At 44.0% G+C, this 22,492-nt stretch overlaps 3 pseudogenes; all 3 read left to right on the forward strand.

Moving 5' to 3' along the window:
• The first annotated feature begins 234 nt into the window (after positions 1-234).
• On the forward strand, positions 235-13,001 carry LOC105877407 (RNA-binding motif protein, X-linked 2-like; annotated as a pseudogene).
• Positions 8,146-9,332, forward strand: LOC105877405 (eukaryotic initiation factor 4A-III-like; annotated as a pseudogene).
• LOC105877406 (transcription initiation factor TFIID subunit 8 pseudogene) lies at positions 9,831-10,654 on the forward strand (annotated as a pseudogene).
• Positions 13,002-22,492: the final 9,491 nt, after the last annotated feature.

A 22,492-nucleotide genomic window follows, 5' to 3' on the forward strand; every position in this document is an offset into this window, starting at 1 on the left:
TATAAACCCTAAATGGTCGATAGTAGAGTCTTCATTATTGGGGACATGTAGGTGTTCGCAAATAACCTTGCTGCTCCGGTAATACCGGGTTTCACTGGAGCAAGCAGAACAAAGGGAAAGATAAAACGATGCCCTCCGAAAACCAGGCAAAGTGCCGAAGTAAGAACAGAAGGCTCCTAACTTTGGACGCTTTCCATCGATAAGATAAACCCATCTCACTGGAGTCTTGCGGGAATGAGGTAATCAAAATTATGCTATGGCCTATTATGCAGAGAATGATGAACAGATGTTTCCGATCTCCTCTGAGGAGCCAACAAGTAGGAAAGGGCACATACTGCAGCATGAAGTATGTAATAGTATTTCTGCAACTTTAATGTGAATCAGTGTCACCTACTGAATCAGTCTTTCAGGGTGGGACCCAAGAATTAGCATTTTTTTAGCAAGCATCATGGGTAACTCAAATAGAGGTCTGTGGACCACGCTTACATAAACCCCACAAATACAGTGTAACAGAGGGAAGAACTTTCTAGAAGTTGGAAGCTAAATCTCTAGAGTGAAATGGTAGAAATTACTGTCTCAAAGGCCTTTAGAAGTAGGGACAGTAATCCTGCTTTCCTACTGACCCATGCATAATCTGAAAAGCAGAGGAATTCCTGGAATTTTGAAGCAAAGAGGCTCTTTTTTTAAAAATCTAATTGGCTACATCAGCAGGAGGCCAAGAAGGATTAATATAAAATGGAAAGAGGTCTATATTGAGAATAATGTTGCTAGAGTACGTGTCTTCCTTCAACTCTGAAAGAGTGAACTTCAACAAATGATTTTTACTATTTGTGCTGCTTTGGGCATGATTTTCTTCATGAGTAAAATGAGATTAGCCTAGAATCTCTAAGTGCTCCTGCCTTAGTTTTCTATTGTCAAACTTAGCAGCTCTAAACAACACGAGTTTATTATCTCACAATTTCTGAGGGCCATAAGTCCAGGTTTGGCAAGGCTGAATTCTCTGCTTAGAGGTTTCACTGGGCTGAAATCAAGGTGTTGGCCTTGGCTGAAGTAAGTTAAAGTTCAGGGTCATCTTCTCTTGTGGATTGAATTGTATCTCTCCCCCCGCCCCACCATTCTTAATGGAAAGAAACAAACTCTGTAATTTAAAAATATTCTGACCTCAAATATGAGTGACTACAGCCTGGGAAATCATATCAAAGATGAGTGACTACAGCCTGGGAAAACAGTCAAAAAACGTCCTGAGAAACTGTGTCCAAGGTAGTCCAGTTACAGTTTGGTTTTGTACATTTTAAGGAGACAGGAATTACAGGTAAAATTATAAATCAATACATGGAAGATATACATTGGTAGGTTCTAGAAAGGTGGGACATCTCAAACAGGTTGGGAGGCTTACAGGTTATAGGTGGATTGAGAGGTTCTTTAATTTGTAATTGGTTAAAGGTTAAAGCTTTGTCTAAAAGCCTGGAGTCAGTAAAAAGGAACGTTTTAAGTTCAGAGAAGGAAGACTACTAATCACAGAGCACATGGATCATTCAGCTCCTAGGGGCTACCTGCATTCCTTGCCATGTGGTCCCTGCATCTTCAAGTCGGTGTCAGAAAAATTCTCTCACATCGAATCCTTTTCACGTTTCAAATCTTTGTCTTCCTCTGTCCCCAAACTTTAGACCCAGACTTAAAGGGCTTGTGTGATCAGGTGACACCCACCCAGATAATCTCCCCATTTTAAAGTCACCTGATCCTAGATCTCAACTATATCTGGGAAAATTTCTCTAAATAGTACTTACATTAACATTTCATTGAACAATTTTACCTATATTAATACCACACAAAGACTTTTGGGCAATAAGCATTATTACAGGCGGAGAAGGTATTTCATAATAACAAAAAGACCATTTTATCAAGAAGATGTAACAATTTTAAATAGCAATATAACCTCAGTCAATAAACATTGGCAGAACTAAAAGGAGAAATAGGCAAACTGACAATTGTACTGAGAGAGTTTAACATACCTTTCTGAATAATTGCTAGTACAAACAGACAAAAAATAAAGACAGAAGAAGTTTGAACAGATACATTAAATTGATCTACTTATATAGACCACCAACCCTAGCAACTGCAGAATACACATGCAATATTTACCAAAATTAACCCTATGCTGGGTCATAGAGCAAGTCTCACAAAATTTCAAAGGATCACAATCAGTCGGAATATATCTGACCATTGTGACATTAAACTAGGACTGAATAACAGAACTACAACTAGAAATGACCCACATTTTTCAAATTAAATAATACATTTCAAAATTGCCCATGGGTCAAAGAAGAAATGACAAAACTAGAAAATATTTTCAGATAAATGAAAGCAAAAGTATAAACCTAAATGAAAATTGTGCCAAGCAGCTAAATCTATACTTAGAAGAGAATTTATAGTCCTAAATAAATATATCCAAAAAGAAAGAAGGCTAAAAACCAATTATCTGTACAAGGACACCAGTTGTTGGACTTGGGGCCCACCCTGATTCAGTATGACATCACTTTAAATCTGCAAAGTTACTATTTCAAATAGGATCATATTCATGGCATGGGCACATATCTTTTGAGAGGACACAATTTAACTCATAATACTTACCTGAAAATATGGCCTTTGTAACACATTTGTGTAAAGATTTAATGCTCAATCAAAATTGAGGCTGATTTGTGGAAATTGACAAGCTGATTCTAAAATTAATATGGAAATAAAAGTGCCCAAAATAGTCAAGGCAATTTTGAAAAGCAAGAACCAGCTGGAGGGCTTACACACACTCCAAAATGCCTAAAATGAAAACACTGGCATTGCCAAGATTTAGCAAGAATAAAGGCAATTGGAATTCTCACACACTGCTGTTGGAAAGATAAATGGAAATCATCACTGTTCAAAGATTGTTTGGTAGTGAGATAATACAAATAACCTAATTGTCAAGTCACACTCAGAAGACTGAGCTCTTCGCCCACATCAACAAGTAATTACAAGAATAGAGAGCCCCTACAGCAGCCCATCCAACATTCCTTCCCCTAGTGCCAAACACGGCGTCCAGGGCGTACGTAATGGGTGATGGTATCAGCTACTGGTTATGGAACTCCCACTAAGCTGTCACCACTAGACACAGAGCCTGATGCAAGTCATCTTAACTCCCCAACAGCAAGAGGAGATAAATGCTATGTTCAGCTTTAAAGACAAGGAAAACTGAAAAGCAAGTTGTCCAAAAATCCCAGCTAGCAAGTGACCAAGCTGGATTTGGACTAAACTTGTCTGCCCCCCACCCCCCAGGCTATGTTCTTAACTCCAATGCCAAATCCCCACCAAATAATCCCAAGCGCCAACTATGAACCACACAACTCGAGAAGCCTTATAGCATCTTCTCATTTACGTCTCTAGATAGCTCCCTGGGTAGGCATCGGCTCTATTCTACAGCTGAGAGGATAAAATCAGAAAGCATCTTGCCCAAAGCCCCAAGTGCCAGAACTGGACTGCAAATTCTGATCCATGTGAAGTCCAAGTCTGGGACATTGCCATGTTTAAGTGCATCCCCTTTGTAAGTGGGAGAAAAACAAGCTTGGAGGGCACTGAGCAGATCTAGACCTCACTAATTATTAATATAAAGGACAAAGTTTGTCATCTTACCTCCTTTCTCTGCACCTTCCTCACCACTATGCTTTTCTCTAGTCCCTCAACCCAGACTCTTATTTTTTTTTTTTAAGCATCTACATATACAAGAATCCATATTTTACACCTTGGGATAGACTTAAGACAATACTGTAACTTTCTAGAGATACGTAGTTTTAAGCCTTATTCCAAATAGCAGAATAAATGACCTCTCCCCAAGTTAAGGAATTTTAGGCAAAGATAAGAAGAAATTGGTACGAAAGACTCAAGATGTTTTGCCATAGATTGTCAACTCATATTTCTCTGACTCTCTGCAATTAGATAACTAATGATTTCCTAAGTAAAAATTTTTAATATACATACGTATGACACAAGTTTTGTTTCTCATTTCAGAATAGTTGGGAATGAGAAAAAAAAACAGTATTCAAGCCTTTTGTCTTAGAGCTTCTTCAACTGCCCCAGTACTTGTCATTGAAATAATCCTGAAAAGTTAACAAACACAAAACCCTGTTGTTCTGCCCTGGGTCTTGAAGATCACAACTGTGGCCCATGCTGTTCTCTTCACTGGTACAAACTTCTGGAATCTGACTGACAGTCTGACTCCTGAGTCTAGAACCTGCCTGTCTTCCACCTGCCTCTCATCTCACCCCAGACTACGGGGGAAGTTAGACATGGGGGCCTTGGGAAAGAAAGCAACTTGTCCAGTTAATGAACAAACTTTGACTATGGTTATCTGGCATCTGGTGGCCTAAATTAGTCTGTATTGCTATCTCCAATCGATTGCCTTGGAGTAGGCAAGAAAAAGGCACCCAGCTTGTGTGAGATACACATCAAACAGTAAATGCTCAAAGTGATTAATCAATAAAAGGGTAAATATTTTTGTTTGTTTCTACTCATTTCTGCATAGAGGCTAATCTTGGCTTCCTATTTCCTTCTTTTTATATTTTATATACAGCTTCTTAGATCATTTTATAGAATATCTTTTTATATTCCATTTCCTTGTTATAGTTCCTCCTTGGATAACACTGTCAGCAAGAGACAGTGCTGGTCCGTTGGTCTGGGTGTCTCCATGAGCGGCGCCTGCCCCCCAGTGGCCAACCTGGGAACTGCGGGCGCGCCGGCGCACGGTGCAGTACTTGGGGCCTCTGCTAATTATTATTACAACTTCCAGCTCCAAGACAAGAAGCAATTTCTGGAAAGCAGTTACTTTAATCCTAAAGTGTTTTTACCTTTGACGTCTTAGTTAAGAGGAAGATTAAAAGCAGCTGGATAGTGGGGTTTGGTGGTAGAGTTGCAGGCTGGGCAAGGCTCAGACATAACTCAAATCCCTCAAACTGATTACCTTTCCCCCAAAACTAGCTCCTTTGCTAGTAGTGTTACCTCTCTCGGCAAATGGTGCCACCATGTGGTCATCCCCCTTCCACACATCAGGTCCCTCTGTCCCACAGTGCTCACAACCTAGGCTTGAGTTGGGCCAGGGGACCCCGTGACTGCTCACAGCCCCTCTGTTCTCTGCTGCCACTATTATCACAGCCCTAACTGGTTTTCCTGTCCCCCTTATCATCCCGTCCGCATCCCTCCAGTGTTTGGTCCCTGTCATTATCCAAGAAACTTTGGCAGATCATATACTCCTTGTACACTTTTTTTGCTGAGCTATATTAGGCACTGCTGCTAAGCATAATTAAGGTGGGAAATAGAATATTCCTTACAACAAATATAATATCAAAGATCTAAATGAAAATGTAGACGACAGATGTATGTATGGTATAAGTATCCGTATATGTATGTGCAATATGTATATACACAGATGCACACAGATGCATTAGTGTGGAAGAGACTTGTCTTAATAGAATACAAATACAGAAGCCAAAACAAGGTTAATGAACTTGACCAATTTTCAAATGTAATAAAGAAAAATAATGTAACCAAAGTGTTTTGGGGGCTTCCTGGCCAAACATCGGGGAATATGCTCTTTCCTTTGGCATATTTTAAACAAATACATAACAGTAAGAAAAAATAATTTCAGAATTCTAAAAGACAGATATCAATCAAACTCGAATGATTAATATTGACTCAAAATTTATTAAGCAATAATCAGTTATCACAAGAGCTGCGTTCTGAGACCTCTACCGCTAGGGGGCTCTTTCTCTTCTCTGAAATGTCTAGATGGCAGAGACCTCTTTCTGCTCATGTCAGGAAGGAACAGGGAGGTTTTTCCACTACCCAAGCTCCAAGGATGAGAACTGCTCCTTCTTACTCAAAAGTGAAGTTACCCAACTCCCTTTTATATTCGAGTTAATGAGAAGGGTGAGATGAAATCATCACTTTCCTTACTTGGGTCACTTAAACCTGAGCCTCCTTTATTTTCTAATACTAATATCACAGAGTAACGCATAGAGGAAAAGACATGAGAAATTTGGAGTATATATATCTTTTCCTTTCTCTTCTTATAAATCGAATAAATTTTTTGGAAGGAAATTGTTCAGCTCTTCCTCTAAGAACAACAGTGTGACAGCCTATCAAGCCCCTCCCTGTCCAGGTAAAAGAAAAATCATCAGATGTCAAAGGCAAAGCAAGACCTGGCCATGCAGAGTCTTTGCAGACTCTCCTGACACAGGACCCCTGCCCCCTTGGCCTGGGAAACAGCCCCGCCTTGGCGAGGATACGTCGCCTCCAATAAAGGACTGGGCGTCGCTGCCTTTCAAACTGCCGGACACACGTAACACCCTGGCGGATCAGGACATCAAAGGGGCTGTTGGGGAGAAAAGCTATTAAGGACTGGCGGTGAGCCCTGACACTGCAGAACAGCGGGGTTAATGGCTCTGTTACCCAACAGCTAAGATCAGGAATTAAACCTTAATACTCTATAAGAAGAGCAAACAGAAACTGGATCACGCTTAAAGGAAAGTTGTGTATCACCGCTGAGAAGCGAAAAATAAAATCAATCCTTCAATCACGTCCACAGAGTTGCCCAGGGAGAAAACTCCAGTGGCTCTTTTTTTCTTTCAATCTGTAGGCTCAAATGCTACTCACTCACAATGCACAACACACAGACACACACACATGTACGTTCACGTATACACTACTGCAAAATACTTAAATCCCACTAATTGCATTTATATAGTGACGTCGTACCACTCAACATTTTAGCTCCTGATGAATGCACAGTCCTGTTTTCTCAAATGTCTCTTATTCTATTTCTTCTTGCAACATTGCACTGTGTGTTTTTTAACCTCCTTGAGTACTCAGTCATAGGTCTTTCTTCTTCATCAGTAAATTAGACCATATTTTTCAGTGTGACCAATCTCTGTCCCACTTGGTGTTGTAGATTACTTCTTATCATAACCAAAAACTTCTCGCCAGAAGACATTTCCATTGGCTTTAGACTTCTTTCAGAGTTTTCCTACAACTCAAATGGGAACCCTAAAACAACATAAAAAGTTTCCCTCCATATGGGAGATGATGTCATTTCTAAGGGACAACTATGAGATGGGGGTTTTCATCTCCACGGTTGCCCTGTGAGCAGGAGAAGGGAAAAATCTGAAACACAACATTCTAAGAGAGCCCCTCAAAGCCACAAACGTTCTGTACATCAAAATCACACAACCGTGTGCAAAAAGCCCAGACACGGGGATAATCCTTCTCCAACTCTTACCAAATAGATCTGTCCACAAACTCAACGCCTTCCTTATTTCCCATCCAGTTGCAAAGACCACACTGTCAGCTAAGATGAAGGAGGTGATCATGGTCTTTGATCTGCCTGGTACCTTCATGCAGTTGGGTTCTTGGCACATTTTCCATTAATGGACACAGATATCCGTGGCCTTTAACCATTGCAGGCAGATCAGTGCAAACACACCAAGGACTCTGCTTCACTCTTTAGTAAGTCAATCATACACTGGAGGTAGGATCTTCAAGCCTGCTTATGAAAATAACCCCATGGTTTGAACCATCTTAGTGCCTGAGGAACCTAGGAAAAGTCATTTCCTTTGCAACCTGCTAACTAGTTAACATGTGGTTTAGCTCTTACAGGATTGGGCATAAGACGATGAAGTTAATGTTTGAATATTGATGCTTTTACAATCACAAGTAGTTTGACCACTTTTTCTCTTTTGGTTAAAAGTACATAGTTTTTGGGAAGCTGCGCAGTTGGGATGACCGGGAACCTGCTAAGATGAACCCTTTAAGGTGAAGCTGATCAGCGAGCTGAATGAGCGAGAGGTCCAGCTTGGGGTGCCGGAGAAGGTGTCCTGGCACTCCGAGTACAAGGACAGCGCCTGGATCTTCCTGGGAGGGCTTCCTTATGAATCGACTGAAGACGACATCATCTGTGTTCTCACAGTATGGGGAGATTGTTAACGTTAATCTCGTGCGGGACAAGACGACCGGGGAAGTCCAAAGGATTGTTTCCTCTGCTATAAAGACCAGAGAAGCTCCATTAAAATTGTCAATGGCCAGAATTGTATCAAGATTAAAGGGCGGTCTTAGCGGGTTGGAATCATGGTGGCCACGGCCACGATGGTGACCTTGGGCTCGGCACGGAAGCGGCTGCTCAAAGAGGAAGACGTGACCAAAGTGGAATTCGAGACCAGCGAGGAGTTGGACGTGACCCCCACGTTCGACACTATGGGCCTACGGTTTTGAAAAACCTTCAGCAATCCAACAGCGAGCTACCAAGCAGATAATTAAAGGGAGAGATGTCATCGCACAGTCTGTCTGGCACAGGCAAAACAGCCACCTTCAGTATTTCAGTCCTTCAGTGCAGGATATTCAGTGCAGGATATTCAGAGCCTTGGAAGCCCAGGCTCTGATCTCGGCCCCCACGCGAGAGCTGGCTGTGCAGATCCAGAAGGGCCTGCTTGCTCTCGGCGACTACATGCACGTCCGGTGCCACGCCTGCATCGGGGGCACCAATGTGGGCGAGGACATCAGGAAGCTGGATTACGGACAGCACGTCGTCGCAGGCACGCCAGGGCACGTCTTTGATATGATTCGTCGAAGAAGTTTAAGGACAAGATGTTGGTTTTGGATGAGGCTGATGAAATGTTGAATAAAGGTTTCAAAGAGCAGATTTATGACGTGTACAGGTACCTGCCTCCGGCCACACAGGTGGTCCTTATCAGTGCCACGCTGCCCCATGAAACCCTGAAAATGACCACCAAGTTCATGATGGACCCAATCCGCATCCTGGTAAACGTGATGAGTTGACTCTGGAAGGCATCGAACAGTTTTTGGTGGCAGTGGAAAGAGAAGAGTGGAAGTTTGACACCCTGTGTGATCTCTATGACACACTGACCATCACGCAGGTGGTCATCTTCTGTAACGCCAAGAGGAAGGTTGACTGGCTGACAGAGAAGATGAGAGAAGCCAATTTCACCGTGTCCTTGATGTCCGCAGAAGGACCGCGAGTCCATGAAGGAGGTCCGGGCCGGCGCCAGCCGAGGGGTCATCTCCACAGACGCCTGGGCCAGGGGCTTGGATGTCCCCGCAGGTGTCCCTCATCATTAACTACGACCTGCCCAATAACAGAGTTGTACATACACAGAATTGGGAGAGCAGGTCGATATGGTCGACAGGGTGTGGCCATTAATTTTGTAAAGAACGACGACATCCGCATCCTAGATATTGAACAGTACTACTCCACTCAGATTGATGAAATGCCTATGGACATTGCCGATCCGAGCTGAAGACACAGTCCCGCTGCGCTGTAGATGGGTTGGAGGTGGTTCCCATATTTTGTAGTGCTGTTTGGAAACACTTAGGGTCAGCTTCCATTAAAGGGGTTTATGTGGAATCTCTTCTCATAGTGCCCCCAGGAACAGCTCAAGGCTGCTGCTGCTGACTTTTCTTATCCACATGTAAATAATGCATTGCTGCAAGTCTTTTTCATTAAACATTTAAAACTTAAAGTAAAGGGCGAACTATCCGAGTGGATCATGTATCTAACTATCGGCCTCCCAAGGACTCGGAGCTCTCTTGTCACATCATCCAGTTCTAAGAGAAGGGCTGTCACGCCACGCCAGAGCAACATGGCCGGGGCTAGCGGCTCGGGAACGAGATCAGGAAGCAAACAGACTACTAACCCTGTTGATAACTTCCATCTGGCCCGGAGGAGAACACTGCAAGTGGTTGTGAGCTCCTTGCTCACAGAGCCAGGGTTTGAGAGCGCCGAAAAAGCATCCGTGGAGACGTTGACAGAGATGCTGCAGAGCTACATTCCAGAGATTGGGAGGAGTGCCGAGTCTCACTGTGAGCACACAGCCAGGACTCGGCCCGCACTGTCGGATATCGTGGTCACACTTGTTGAGATGGGTTTCAATGTGGACACTCTCCCAGCTTATGCAATACGGTCTCAGAGGACGGGTCATCACTGCTCCTCCAGTGACCAATCAGCCAGTGACCCCCAAGGCCCTCACTGCAGGGCAGAACCGACCCCACCCGCCACACATCCCCAGCCACTGTCCTGAGTTCCCCGATCCCCACACCTACATCGGAACTCCGACTTACCGCGAGCCTGTGTCGGACTCCCAGGTCCTTCGGGAGAAGGCTGCACCCCAGAGGCGCCATGTGCAGCGGGCACTCACCCGTTTCATGGCCAAGACAGGAGAGACCCAGAGTCTTTTCAAAGATGATGTCAGCACATTGCCATCGATTGCTGCCAGACCTTTCGGCATCCCCTACCTGACAGCTCTTCTTCCGTCTGAGCTGGAGATGCAACAAATGGAAGAGACGGATTCCTCAGAGCAGGATGAGCAGACACAGAGAACCTCACTCTTCATATCAGTACAGAGGATTCTGGAACCGAGAAGGAGAACACTTCTGTCCTGCAGCAGAACCCCGCCTTGTCGGGAAGCCGAGAGCATCATTGATAACCCCTATCTGCGACCTGTGAAGAAACCCAAGATCCGCAGGAAGAAGTCCCTCTCGTGAGCTGAGAAGGAAGCCTGGCTTGTCCACGGGCCCGGACACCACCCCCCTGGGGAGTTAAAGCCACTGCAGGGCAGAAGAGACAGTGACCTCTCTGTGGCTGAGCCAAGGCTGCGGATGTGATTGGACATGATTTTAATAGCAAACCTTATATTAAGATGACCCGTTTTCACTGGATGTTTGGGTTGAGGAAAGGATGATGGTAATAATGAGGCTTCTTAATCAGCGAGTATGTACCGTGGGCGTAGCAGCAGCCGGGGACTTCATTTATTATCATAGGACTTGATTGCTTTGAAACCCAGAAGACCAGGGAACGTGGCAGGAAAGAAGGGTTCTTTGCCGCCGTGCTTGCTGTCATACCAAGAACAGTGCCTGCCTGCCCGGGGTGTGTTTCAGGATGTCGGGATCCCTTTTGTTGACTCACAATTTGTCGCACTGATTTATCATGTCAGGACCTCATTCTTCTCTCCTCGCTTGGGCTCCAAGTGCCCCGCTGAGCTGATGGAAGTGACTCTGCGCCCCCTCTACACGCTGGCAACAGGAGGCCACACGTCACAGCTTTGACCCAGGGCTGGCAGGAGTTGCGAGCTCATCACATTCTCATCAATGTGGAGGACAGTGACATGCCAGAGTGGCGCTGATCCTCTGGTCGGCGTTTGATGTGGGGCAGTGCTCTCTGTCCCCTCTGTGGTCAGTCAGTTGTCGTCCCTCTGTGGAGCCTGTGCTTCGGGAACTTCCAAGTCCTGCCCCTCCCGGGAAAAGGGCTCTCTGACAAGAGCCTGGGCGTTGGCTGTGTTATGCTGTGACTGATAAAGGAGACATAGATTTTTAAGCTGTAGGGAAAGGATTTGGTGCGGTGGGATTCTGAGGGCTGGGTTTGGCCTTGTCTTCTGAAAGCTGAAAAGGTTCGCTGGCTTGCCGCCAGGCCGGTGTGGACGGAAGGCCACGTTCCCACCTTGCGGTGGGAGTGGGCTGCGAGAATCCCGCAGTCTAGGCCGAGGTGTTCTCCAGGAAGCAGATCTGAGTCTGCTCAACCTCTGCGTCCTGGAGAAAGATGGCTTCATGATGGATGTACTCAACAAACCAGAAAAGAAGTTTTTAAGGAAGATGCTGGGCAGGCTGATATCCTTTGATCTCAGAAGGAAGAAAGATGCCTGTAAACACCTGGAAGTTACCACTGGATAAACGCGCTGTTCCCTGGGTTAGAACCTTAAGGTCCATATTTAATTATAGTCATCTCATAAGTGTCCATTCTCTTGGAGAATTTGAAAACTCGAGAAACTTGGGGGCTTGCCAGCAGGCTCTGTGTCCCCCTAGCATCACTGTTCTCTGGGACACTCTGTCCCTTTGCCTGGAACTAAAGAGGGGACAATAATGAAAAGACTGGATTCCCCAAATTAGACTGAATCTATGCCAACCCTTGGGAGTCTGTGATGCAGCCCTTGGCAGCTCTTGGCCTGGCGAGTTTAAACACAGTCCCAGGTTCAAGCCGTGGCTGAACCCGGCCTGCCGTTCTCATCGCTTCTGGGAGCGGTCATCCCAGTAAGTGTTTCTGCAGGTCCTCACTCCTCGCCATTACCCCACACCAGCACCCGCTGCAGGCCCTAGTGCCACGACATTGGGAAAAGGGTTGCCTTTTCTGCTGCTGAACTTGCAGAGGTTGCACTGCTGCCAGTTCTGGATGGCAGCCACTGGGAAAGAGTGAGACAACTTGAAACATTGACCTGCCCATTGCTGTGTAAAAACTGCATAATTCTCAATGTATATTTATAAATTTCTATCTTTTATAGCTTTGAGGGAATTCTTGGAGGGAAAAAGTAGTAGAGGCAGATTAAAAGTGTGACTTTTGAAAAGCTCATAATAAAAGTTCATAATAAAATCTTTGCCAAAAAAAAAAAAAGAGAAGGGCTGTGGGGCTCGTACCCCCTCACCGAGTTTGTCTGAGGGCTCTGAAGATGACAAACCCACAAAAAAAGGAAAAGGAGAAGACCGACCGGGCAGTAGAGGCTGAGCAGCCGTCCTCTTCATCACCGGGAAGCAAGGCAATAAAGGAGAAGGATGACCCTAAGCAGCACAGTGGCTTCTGAACTCTCTCCGAGTTCTTGCTGGAGTCCAAGGAGGGCCGGAAGCGCTACTCGGCCTCCCCTGAGGCCAGGACCACCTGGCGTGTTGGAGCCAAGGACCTGGAGAGGGAGCCAGAGGAGAAACCCAAACGTGAGCACAAGGCCTCAAGCAGGAGGGAGGCAAGAGAAGAAAAGAACAGGGATAGGGACAGAGGGCGAAGCTCAGACACACATTCTGGCTGGAACAGGCGTTCTGAAGGGCGTAGTCATACAAGTAGGAGCCATGACAGGTCCCACAAGCATAAAAGGGCCCGGCACTCCCCGGAGCGGCACTCCCCGAATCCCGGGGACCGCAGGCAGCACTGAAGCCTGTTCAGCTGCTCAGTAGATTTGGAAGTGAACTGTTTTTAAATGCAGTCAAATTCAGTTATGTTGTTACTATTTTTGTGTATAAAACCTCTGGGGCTGAATTCTTCTAATCTCTTGAATGTGAGAGTCATTGAGAGGGCTATAGTTTCAACAGCCACATGGCCACAATTCCTTGGCAGGGCAGGAGGGGATGGGTATATGCAACCAGAACGAGTAAAATGTGCAATGTTTGGGGGATGGACACGCTTGAAGCTCTTACTCAAGGGGGGAGGGGCGCATGGGCAATATATAACTTGTACCCCCATAATATGCTAAAATAAAGTTGTTGTTCCTGAGGGGAAAAAAAGTACACAGTTTCTTTCTGCCAGGAGAATAGCAGAATTTAACTCTTGCTGTGTATGTTAGTTATATTTGCAGGCATGTAAAATGAATTCCAAATAAGGGTCTCTACTACATCTTTTATTTTTCTATTTACAATTCTTTTTTGTTCTATTTTATACATAGAATAGATCTTATTTCTAACAAAAACTTGAACTGAATAACATGTAAAGGGAAGACTTCGTTCACATTGCTGTTTACTTATTTAGGGGGGAAAAGGACGGCTTGGTTTTAAAAACATCCCATCTTTTATTTAATAGCAATATCAAAAGAAAAGCATCTATCTTACATATATTTAACTTCTTGTAATGTAGTACTAAAGACTGTTAGGTATTGCAAAATTTTACAATTCACTTGTGGAATGAAAAGCAAAACTACTCTGATAAAAGTGGAAATTATCCTGCAATATGGTAATTCATTGTTTGACATTTCATAAGCAAATCCCTAGGGTGGCAGGACTTCAAATGTGTAATTAAATTTTTAAAAATTATTAAATCATCGAATTTGAATACTTCTTGCATTCTGAGCTGATAAACCCATGGTAGCCCCAAAACTTGCAATTCACTATCATTAAGGGTAATTAAGTATGATTATTAAATTTTTTTCTCCTTCAAGACCCCCTTTAAGATAGTTTAATTATTTTAAATTTGTTTTTTGGTGTGTGTTTTTTTTTTTTTGCGGGGGGGGGTTCTTTGGTTTTGAGACAGGGTCTTGCTCTGTCTCCCAAGCTAGAATGTAGTGGTGGTGTCAAAGCTCACAGCAACCCCAAAATCCTGGGTTCAAGTGATCCTCCTGCCCCACTCTCCCAAGTAGCTAGCACTACAGGCACACACCCCCAAGCCCACCTAATATTTCTATCTTTGTACACATAGGGTCTCGCTATGTTGCCCAAGGTGGTCTTGAACTCCTGGCCTCAAGCAATCCTCCCACTTCAGTCTCCCACAGTGCTGAGATTATAGGCATGAGCCACCATGCCTAGCCAAGAAACATTTTTTTGTAAACCAAAGCCTGCGATTTGTGATACAGTCATGCCCCTCAAATTAATACTTTTGCTAAATCTCCATGTTTATTTGCTAAGACACTTTATGCAAGCCTGCTTGTATCACCTAAAAAAAAAAAAATGACTGATCATGAATCGGGGTCTCCAACAAAAGAAAATCCACCTCTATCATCCTCCAATGCTGGCAGTTGTCTCAGAGAAGATGTTGATGGATTTAGGTGTGAGAACATACAGGAAACTCTGCTGCTTAGAACTAGAGATACAACAGGAACAACTCCTGGCCTAGCTCCGTTATGGTGACACTCCACTAGCGGAAATGCTGCCATCCTGAGCCACAGGGAAGCCGTGAAAGGCCCAAAGGATGGATCACCACCTTGTCGCTGCAAAAGGCTGGAAAAGAGAAAGTTCTAGATTCCCCCTCCCCCCAAACACTTCACTTCTTTCTGTGCCTTCTTAAAAAGAAGCTCTGCAGGAATTTTGTCCAATTTAAGCCTTTTTTAATTAGTATATGTTACTTTAAAGCTATTTTAGATCACCACTGTAAGGAACAAAGCTATCGTTTTCACGGTTGCTGTTGCCCTAAAGGAACATACAGGGGTAGCTGAAGGTGACCTCAAACCGTGTGGTGTCACAGGTGCTAGATCCTGGGTTTGTAAGGGCCTGCATGGGAGCACGTTACACCTCATGAGGGGCCTGGGCAGCATCGGATCTGGCGAAGGCTGCTCTAGTCCATCAATTCAGAGACCAAAGGGTACCACATCCCAGGAAGGATAAGTCCTAATGTTCTTGGGAAGTGAACCTTCTGGTGACCCTGAGTGAGCACTGGCATGGTTGGTTGTTGTGCAGCTGGATTCTCTTCCCATTGCCTTACTTGGAGCCATGGCCCGGAAAGCAAAGTGTTTGAAGGTTGGATTGATTTAGAAAAAACAAACAAACTATTGCATTATGGGTAGGTTTGAAAGATACGGAGGTTGGGTACTTACAAGGTCTGAGAAAATATTAGACAACACTAGATAAGAGCCCTGGCACATGGAGAAATCCACATAGCACCCCCAAGAAAGAAGCATTAGAAAGGCAGAGGCTGCTGCTTCCCAGCAAGTAGGAACTTGTTTGCAAGAGAATGAGCGATTTGGAAATAAAAAAGTTTATTATTGAGCCTCAAAAAAGGGGGTCCCCTGGGATCCACTTAAGAAAGCTTGAGTTCCTTAAGAGCTACCTAGCAAAACAGGAGTGAGTCTCCCATTCTTCTCACTGATGAAGCACAAGCCAAGCCTTGGCAGGCACCATTTAATGTGACAAAAGGCAAAAGAACCTCAGCTAATTGCAGCCCTGGAAGAGAGGTGGGTGGCCAGCACTCCCTGCCTCTGTACCAGGCTGTCACATGAGCCTGAGTCACACTCTGGAGCCCCAGCTGTGGCCACTGGGGGAGGCAGCTCAGCTCACTTTGAGAAGCCACCATCTGGGCAAGCCTTGGTAAAACCATTTGGGCTAGCCTAAGACCAAACTGGGAACCGGAGTGGCCCCTTGCGTTTTCCCAAAATGCCCTTTCCTCTTCCTTTTGGCTCCTGAGCGGAAATGGAACGGTAGCTCCTTTGGGGATTTTTTCCAGTTTCTCTATTGCTAGGACATTTCTAAAGAAAATTAGCATAATTACCACCTCTGTCCACAAGAATAGCTCCAAGCCCAGGAGCCCAAATCTTCTCCAGCTCAAAACTGTCTCCTGAATTCCCAAAGTTTCTGTCCTGATTCCCAAAGGCGGTCTCTCCAACATGGCTATCCGGATACCAGCCCCCACAGTTCCTAACCCACAGTACCACATTATCCTCTGTTGGTTTCCTTAAACCTTACCCACACCTTTTACAGAAAGTCCCCTATCAAACCCTCCTCAAAATCTCTATTCTGAGTAACGCCATTTGTGCCTTGGCAGGACCCTCACTGAGACAGTCAGTGTTGACTGGAGTGATCCCAAGAAAAAAAGACTTTGAAAATGGGAGTCTGGGTTTAGGTTGTTATGTATCTTTGAGAAGCTCACAGACAACCTCCTTGCTTCGAGCAAATGGGGCTCCAGCAATCCGTGGTGTGTACTGGCACCACGGTTTCTCAGATGACCACGGGTAGATGTTCATGGGACGAACAGCAGAGAGGAGGAAATTTGCTGAGACAGAAAATGTCTGGGACACATCATTGCTATGGCAACAATAAGACTGATAAAATCGGTAGGGTTGATGTATAACAGGGGTCTTCAAACTTTTTAAACAGGGGGCCAGTTCACTGTCCCTCAGACCGTTGGAGAGTGCGCACTGTGGGCCCGGGCCCAGTCGGCTGCTAAGCAGGACAGGCAGCGGCAGCAAAGGATGACTGATTTATAAATCGGGGGCCAGCCGGCTTTTTCTGATTTCCCTAGAGAGCATACCCAGGGAAAAGAAGAAATTGGAGCTTATCGCCATCCAACTCAAAACACAAATAGGAAACCAGAAAGATTCAAAGAGTCTGAGTCCTTTATCTTATGCAGTAACAGAGAAGATACACGTGAGGACCAAGAGCAAGCATCATTTTAGGGGATGCAGAGTTGAAAAAGCCTTTCGAGTGCTCAGTGCCAATGACTTTTCACCAAGATGAGAGTATTGGCTGGTGGGGAAGGAGGGAGAAGCTGGGATTGGGACAAGGACATCTGAGCAACCAGAAAGAGGTTGAGCACTCTGAACACCCAAATCTTCCTGAACCTTCCTTAAAAGGGGAGCCAATCCCTCCCCACTCTGCATTTGAGGGATGTGGCCATTTCTTGGGGGAGAAAAGTTTTCAATGACCGTCCCTGGGGTAGTGGCTTCAAAAATGGATCCTGATTCTCCTCCGGACCCAGCACCTCAAACTTTTCTTGCCTCCAAGTTCATGGTCAGAGTTTGAGACCAACAGGGCCGAGACCGAAAAGTACAATGTCTACTGCAGGATTCTAAAGTGCATGCGTGGGGGCGATTTGAACAGAGTGATACAGAGAAACTGAAATCTATGAAGCTTGATTCGACTGTGTGTATAGATACGGGTGTGCTTAACCAGGAATTAGAATTTAATGAACTGGATTCAGTGCCCAGGAGTGGTGTAAACGGTCTACTGGCTTGGTTCATTGAAGCCTGGACTCAACAGTGAGAAGCAGCTAATGCCAGAATTTCTGACTTACTGTAGGAGGGGGAATCCAAAAGCTCAGTGAGCTGGCGATGTTGAAACGGATCTATTATGAGCAACTCACACAGCCACCCCTAACCTTACCCTCTAGGGGAACCTTAGGATGCTCCCTTCACCAAGACATGAAGAAATTATTCATTCAGGAGAGGACAGGACATTTATCGGTGGGAAAGGGAGTAACCAGCATCTTTTAAAACTCTGTGGTAGCGGTCCTCAGTAAGCCGATGACAGTGCAGGGAGATGGTACAGTGGAACCGTGATCTCTGGCTTTAGTGGGAAGCGTGGGACCCCCAGGTAGCAGGGGACAGGTGGCAACCTCCATCACAGGCAAGGTGGGCACAGTGCAAGGGGTGGGAGACCTGCAGCAGCCTTAAAGCCACGTGTGGCCTTCTAGGTCCTTAAGTACGGGCTTTGGACTGAGTCCACATTTTACGGAACAAATCCTTTTATCAAAAAATGGGTGCAGCAGAGAAAGACGAAAGTTTTCTTGCATCCTTTGGTGCTTAGAACAGAACAATCTTGAAATCAGAAGGCTGCAGGTTCCCTAGGAAATGAAAGGGGTGGACATTCTGCCCAGGGTGCTGCTTGGCATTCACAGATGAGAAACTTCTAGGTCTGCAGGGCAGACACCTAAACCCACGTTGCCTTAGTGAGGAATTCACAGCCTCTTGCCTAGTTCCCACATTTAACATTAGTTCCTGGACTCAAAATCCTTTGGCTGGGTGAGAACTTTGTGGAAGGATCCTGCAATGTGGCCAGAGGTGTTCACCGCAGATTATCCTCCAGGGCTTTCCCAGAGGGGCTTACAGCCATTGAAGGGGACACCTGGACATTGGGGAGGAGAAATACCAAACCTTCTGGAGTTGGGAGATGCTGGCTCTGAAGTGACCCTAATTCTCCAGGATTCAAAATACCACTGTGGTCCACCAGACAGAGCGGAGGCTTAAGGTGGTCAGGGATGAATGGAGTCTTGGCCCAAGTGGATCTCAATAGGCCCAGAGACCCATCCAATCCTGTCCTCCTAATCCTAGAATGAAGAGTGGGGTACATATATTTAGTAACTGGTAGAATCCCCACTTTGGCTCCCTGGTTTGTGAAGTGAGGGCTATTTGGGAAGGAAGGGCAGAGCAGAAGCCTCTGGAACTTCCTCAACCCTTTCCAAGCTATCTTGGAAATCAAAGACAATCCCACATCCCTGGACTAATGGCAGCAATTACTACCATCGTCCAATGTTTGAGAAATGCAGTGATGATAAATCTTCTGTTTTTTAGTGGGTTTTTTTTTCTTTCTTAAAATGATAAACACATGACACATAATTTACCATCTTACCCAATTTTAAGTGCACAGTTCAGTAGTGTCATATACATTCACATTGTGAGACAGAGCTCCAGAACATTTCCATCTTGCAAAACTAAAAACTTAGAATACCCACTAAATTAATGCCCTATTTCTCCCAGCCCCTGGAAACCACCATTCTACTTGTTTTCTATGAAGTTGACCATTTTAGACACCAAGGATAGTAATTCTTATCACAACACCATTAAATGCATGTTTTCCCCATGCAAATCCCAGATAAGGCACAAAGATGACTATGGATTATCACAAACAGTAGCAGAGGGTAAGGCCAACCACTACTCTGCAATTCGAATGTGGTGTCTTCACTCAAGCAAATTAACATGGCCCCTGGCAATCAGTGAGCACTAAGCAATCTTCTTCATTTCTATTAATAAATATAATTGGAGGTAGTTGCCTCCATGCAGTAGAAAGAACAGTATACCTTCACCATCTTGCCTCAGGGCTACATAGATAGGCTGGGGATAAAAAGACGAGGAAATTAAATATGAGACATAAAATTGAATAAGACAATGAAAATATCAGATCTAAACCAGAAAAATAGTTCTTAAAAAAACATAATTTATCTATATTTTGTTAAAGTTTGAGACTAAAGAACATGAGTTTCTCATTTAAAAATATCCATAATTTTTATGCACACAGTGAATGAAAAAAACCACACTGAAGCATGTGATCATAAGATTTCAAAAGCCTGAGGATCAAGACAGTATCTTCCAGAAGCTTCCAGAAAGATCAAATAATTCAATACACAGGATCAGTAATGAGGTTGCTCTCAGATTCCTCAACAACACTGGATACTAGAAGATAATGGAAAATTGCCTTCAAAATTCTAAGGAGAAAATATTCCTACCCTAGAAAACATTTCTATATAGCTCGTTGTGGACTGAAATACCTGTATCTCCTCCCCATCCCCCAAAATCAGACGTTGAAGCCCTAGCCCCCGGTGTAGCTATATTTCATGATGGGGCTTCTAAGGAAGGAATTAAGGGTAAACAATGTCACACACAAGGCCCTGATCTGATAGGATCAGTGTCCTTAGAAGAAGGGACACCGGAGAGGCTCACTTGTCTGTCTCTGCACTCACATACAGAAGAAAGGCCACATTAAGGACACAGCACGAAGGTAGCCTTCTGCGAGCCGGGAAGAGAATCCTCACCAGAAACTGGCTGAAACTCAGCCACAACCTTAACCTTGGCCTCCCTGGCCTCCAGAACTGAGAAAGTAAATGTCTGTTGTCAAAGCCTGCAGTCTTTAACACCCCAGGCCTCAGCTGGTACCAGTCATTGTCCTGTTAGGAACCATCCACACATCACCACCTGAGCCCTGCTTCCCACCCTCCCAACCCCCCTCCCATCCATGGAAAAATTGTCTTCCATGAAACCAGTCCCTGGTGCCAAAAAGGTTGGGGACCGATAGTCTAAGCTCACCCCCTCTGTGGTATTGTGTTGTGGCAGCCTGGGTTAATACATAGCTGAAACTAATTCCAGGGTAAGAGTCAAATGAAAGCATGTTCAAATGTGCAAAATCTCAAAAAGTTAACCTGCCATGCACCCTTTTCTAAAAGGAGAATGTGCACAACCAAGTAGGGTAGTAAATTAAGAAAGAGAAAGAAGAGGTCGGGCGTGGTGGCTCACGCCTGTAATCCTAGCACTCTGGGAGTCCGAGGCGGGTGGATCACTCAAGGTCAGGAGTTCGAAACCAGCCTGAGCAAGAGTGAGACCCCATCTCTACTAAAAATAGACAGAAATTGATTGGACAACTAATATATAGAGAAAAAATGAGCCGGGCATGGTGGTGCATGCCTGTAGTCCCAGCTACTAAGGAGGCTGAGGCAGAAGGATCGCTTGAGCCCAAGAGATTGCTGTGAGCTAGGCTGACGCCATGGCACTCTAGCCCTGGCAATAGAGCGAGACACTGTCTCAAAAAAGAAGAACAAGAAGAAAGCATGAAATCCAATGCAGGAAAGATGCAGAGGAAATTTCCTGGATGACAGAAAAGAAACTCAGAAATCCCCTTAGAAGTCATCCAGATGGGGGCAGGAGAACGCAGAGCTACAGAAAAGACATTGCCAATGAGGGAAAGAAAGAGAAACACTGAGGGAGGGAGAGGGGAAGAAAAGAAAGAAGGGAAGGAAAAGGAAGAGGGGGAGAGAGAGAAGGGGGAAGGAAGGAAAGATGACCCAATGTATTTGAATGTATTTTGGGGATATTTGTATTTCTGACAGATGTAGTTTGGGACTAAATTAAATAGGTAAATGTAGAAAATTTCTAGAAGAGTTAGAAAATTTAAAACAAATGATACACATTTTTTTTTCTTTCTATAGATTAAATATAAAAATAAATGAAATTACAATATACTACACAGCTCAGCTGTGGACAATGTTTACATAGTCATAGTAACAAATACTGATTTATAAAATATATAGTATAAGATGTTACATGTGTGCAGGGGAAGGGGTGTGTGTGACATTACTAAATTCTCATCTTTCACAGTGGAAATTGGCATGGAAAGGGAGACCAAGGAATAGTGATGTAAATATATTTAGAAATATAGAAGTAAATAGCAAAAAGAATATCCAAAAGTGTCAAAAATGGAAGTTAAGGTAGGAAGCAGCACAGAGGGGCTTCTTACCTTATGTCTTAATTTATATTCTGTTTTATTAATTCGATGATAATTATTTTCAGAAAGACAAATGTCTGCTATTGACTTAGGAAGTAGAAAATCTGACCAGAACAATAACTAGGGCAAAAACTATAAAAGTTTCTCATAAAGGTGTTAGATCCAGATACCTATTTCTTTCTAACATTCAAAGAAGGGTAAGATTTCCATATTAGTTCTTTCAGAGCCTAACAAAAGATTTTGAAAACTTGCAAATTCTCTTTATGAATCCAACATATCTTAAAAGTAAATCATAAACTAGGGTACAAAGGACTTGGCCAAACATCATCAAAGATAGTGGCAAAAATCCTAAAGATGATGGAAACCAATGAAGTCTAAAACCATATATTTCAAATACACCATGATGAAATAAAGCTTATTTTAGAAACGCAAAAAATAAGCTTTCAGTATTGAGTAATGTATTAATATAATCCACTATGTGAACAAATTGTTAATGGATCAAAGGACCATGATCTTGATACTCCAAATTCAAATGATATTCAAAATCTTTGTTCATATTTTTTAAAAGCCTCTTGGAAAACTACGGACAGAGAGAGATTTCCTTTCAATAAATGAATTTTTGTCTCACATTAATAGCATACTTGATTACAACATCTTAGACACAGCCCCATTAGTCTCAAAAACGGCATAAGGATGCCTGCTGTTGCCACTATTATTTATTGCTGGCTGTTCTGAAAGCCTGAGCTAATTAAATAAGGCAAGATGTACGGATAATAACAAAATGACTAAAAGTAATCATTAAAATACACCGAAGAAAGAGTATCTGCCTTCAGGATTATTAAACGACCATTTTAAATCCTTGACATTTTATTTAATGGTTCTTTCTAAAAGGAATGGTGTAGTTGATGGCATTTTTAAAAGAGTAACCTTTAATTCCTAAAGATTCCCTTACTTAAAT

The sequence above is a fragment of the Microcebus murinus genome, chromosome 24 (genome assembly GCF_040939455.1).
Source record: "Microcebus murinus isolate Inina chromosome 24, M.murinus_Inina_mat1.0, whole genome shotgun sequence".
Lineage (NCBI taxonomy): Eukaryota > Metazoa > Chordata > Mammalia > Primates > Cheirogaleidae > Microcebus > Microcebus murinus.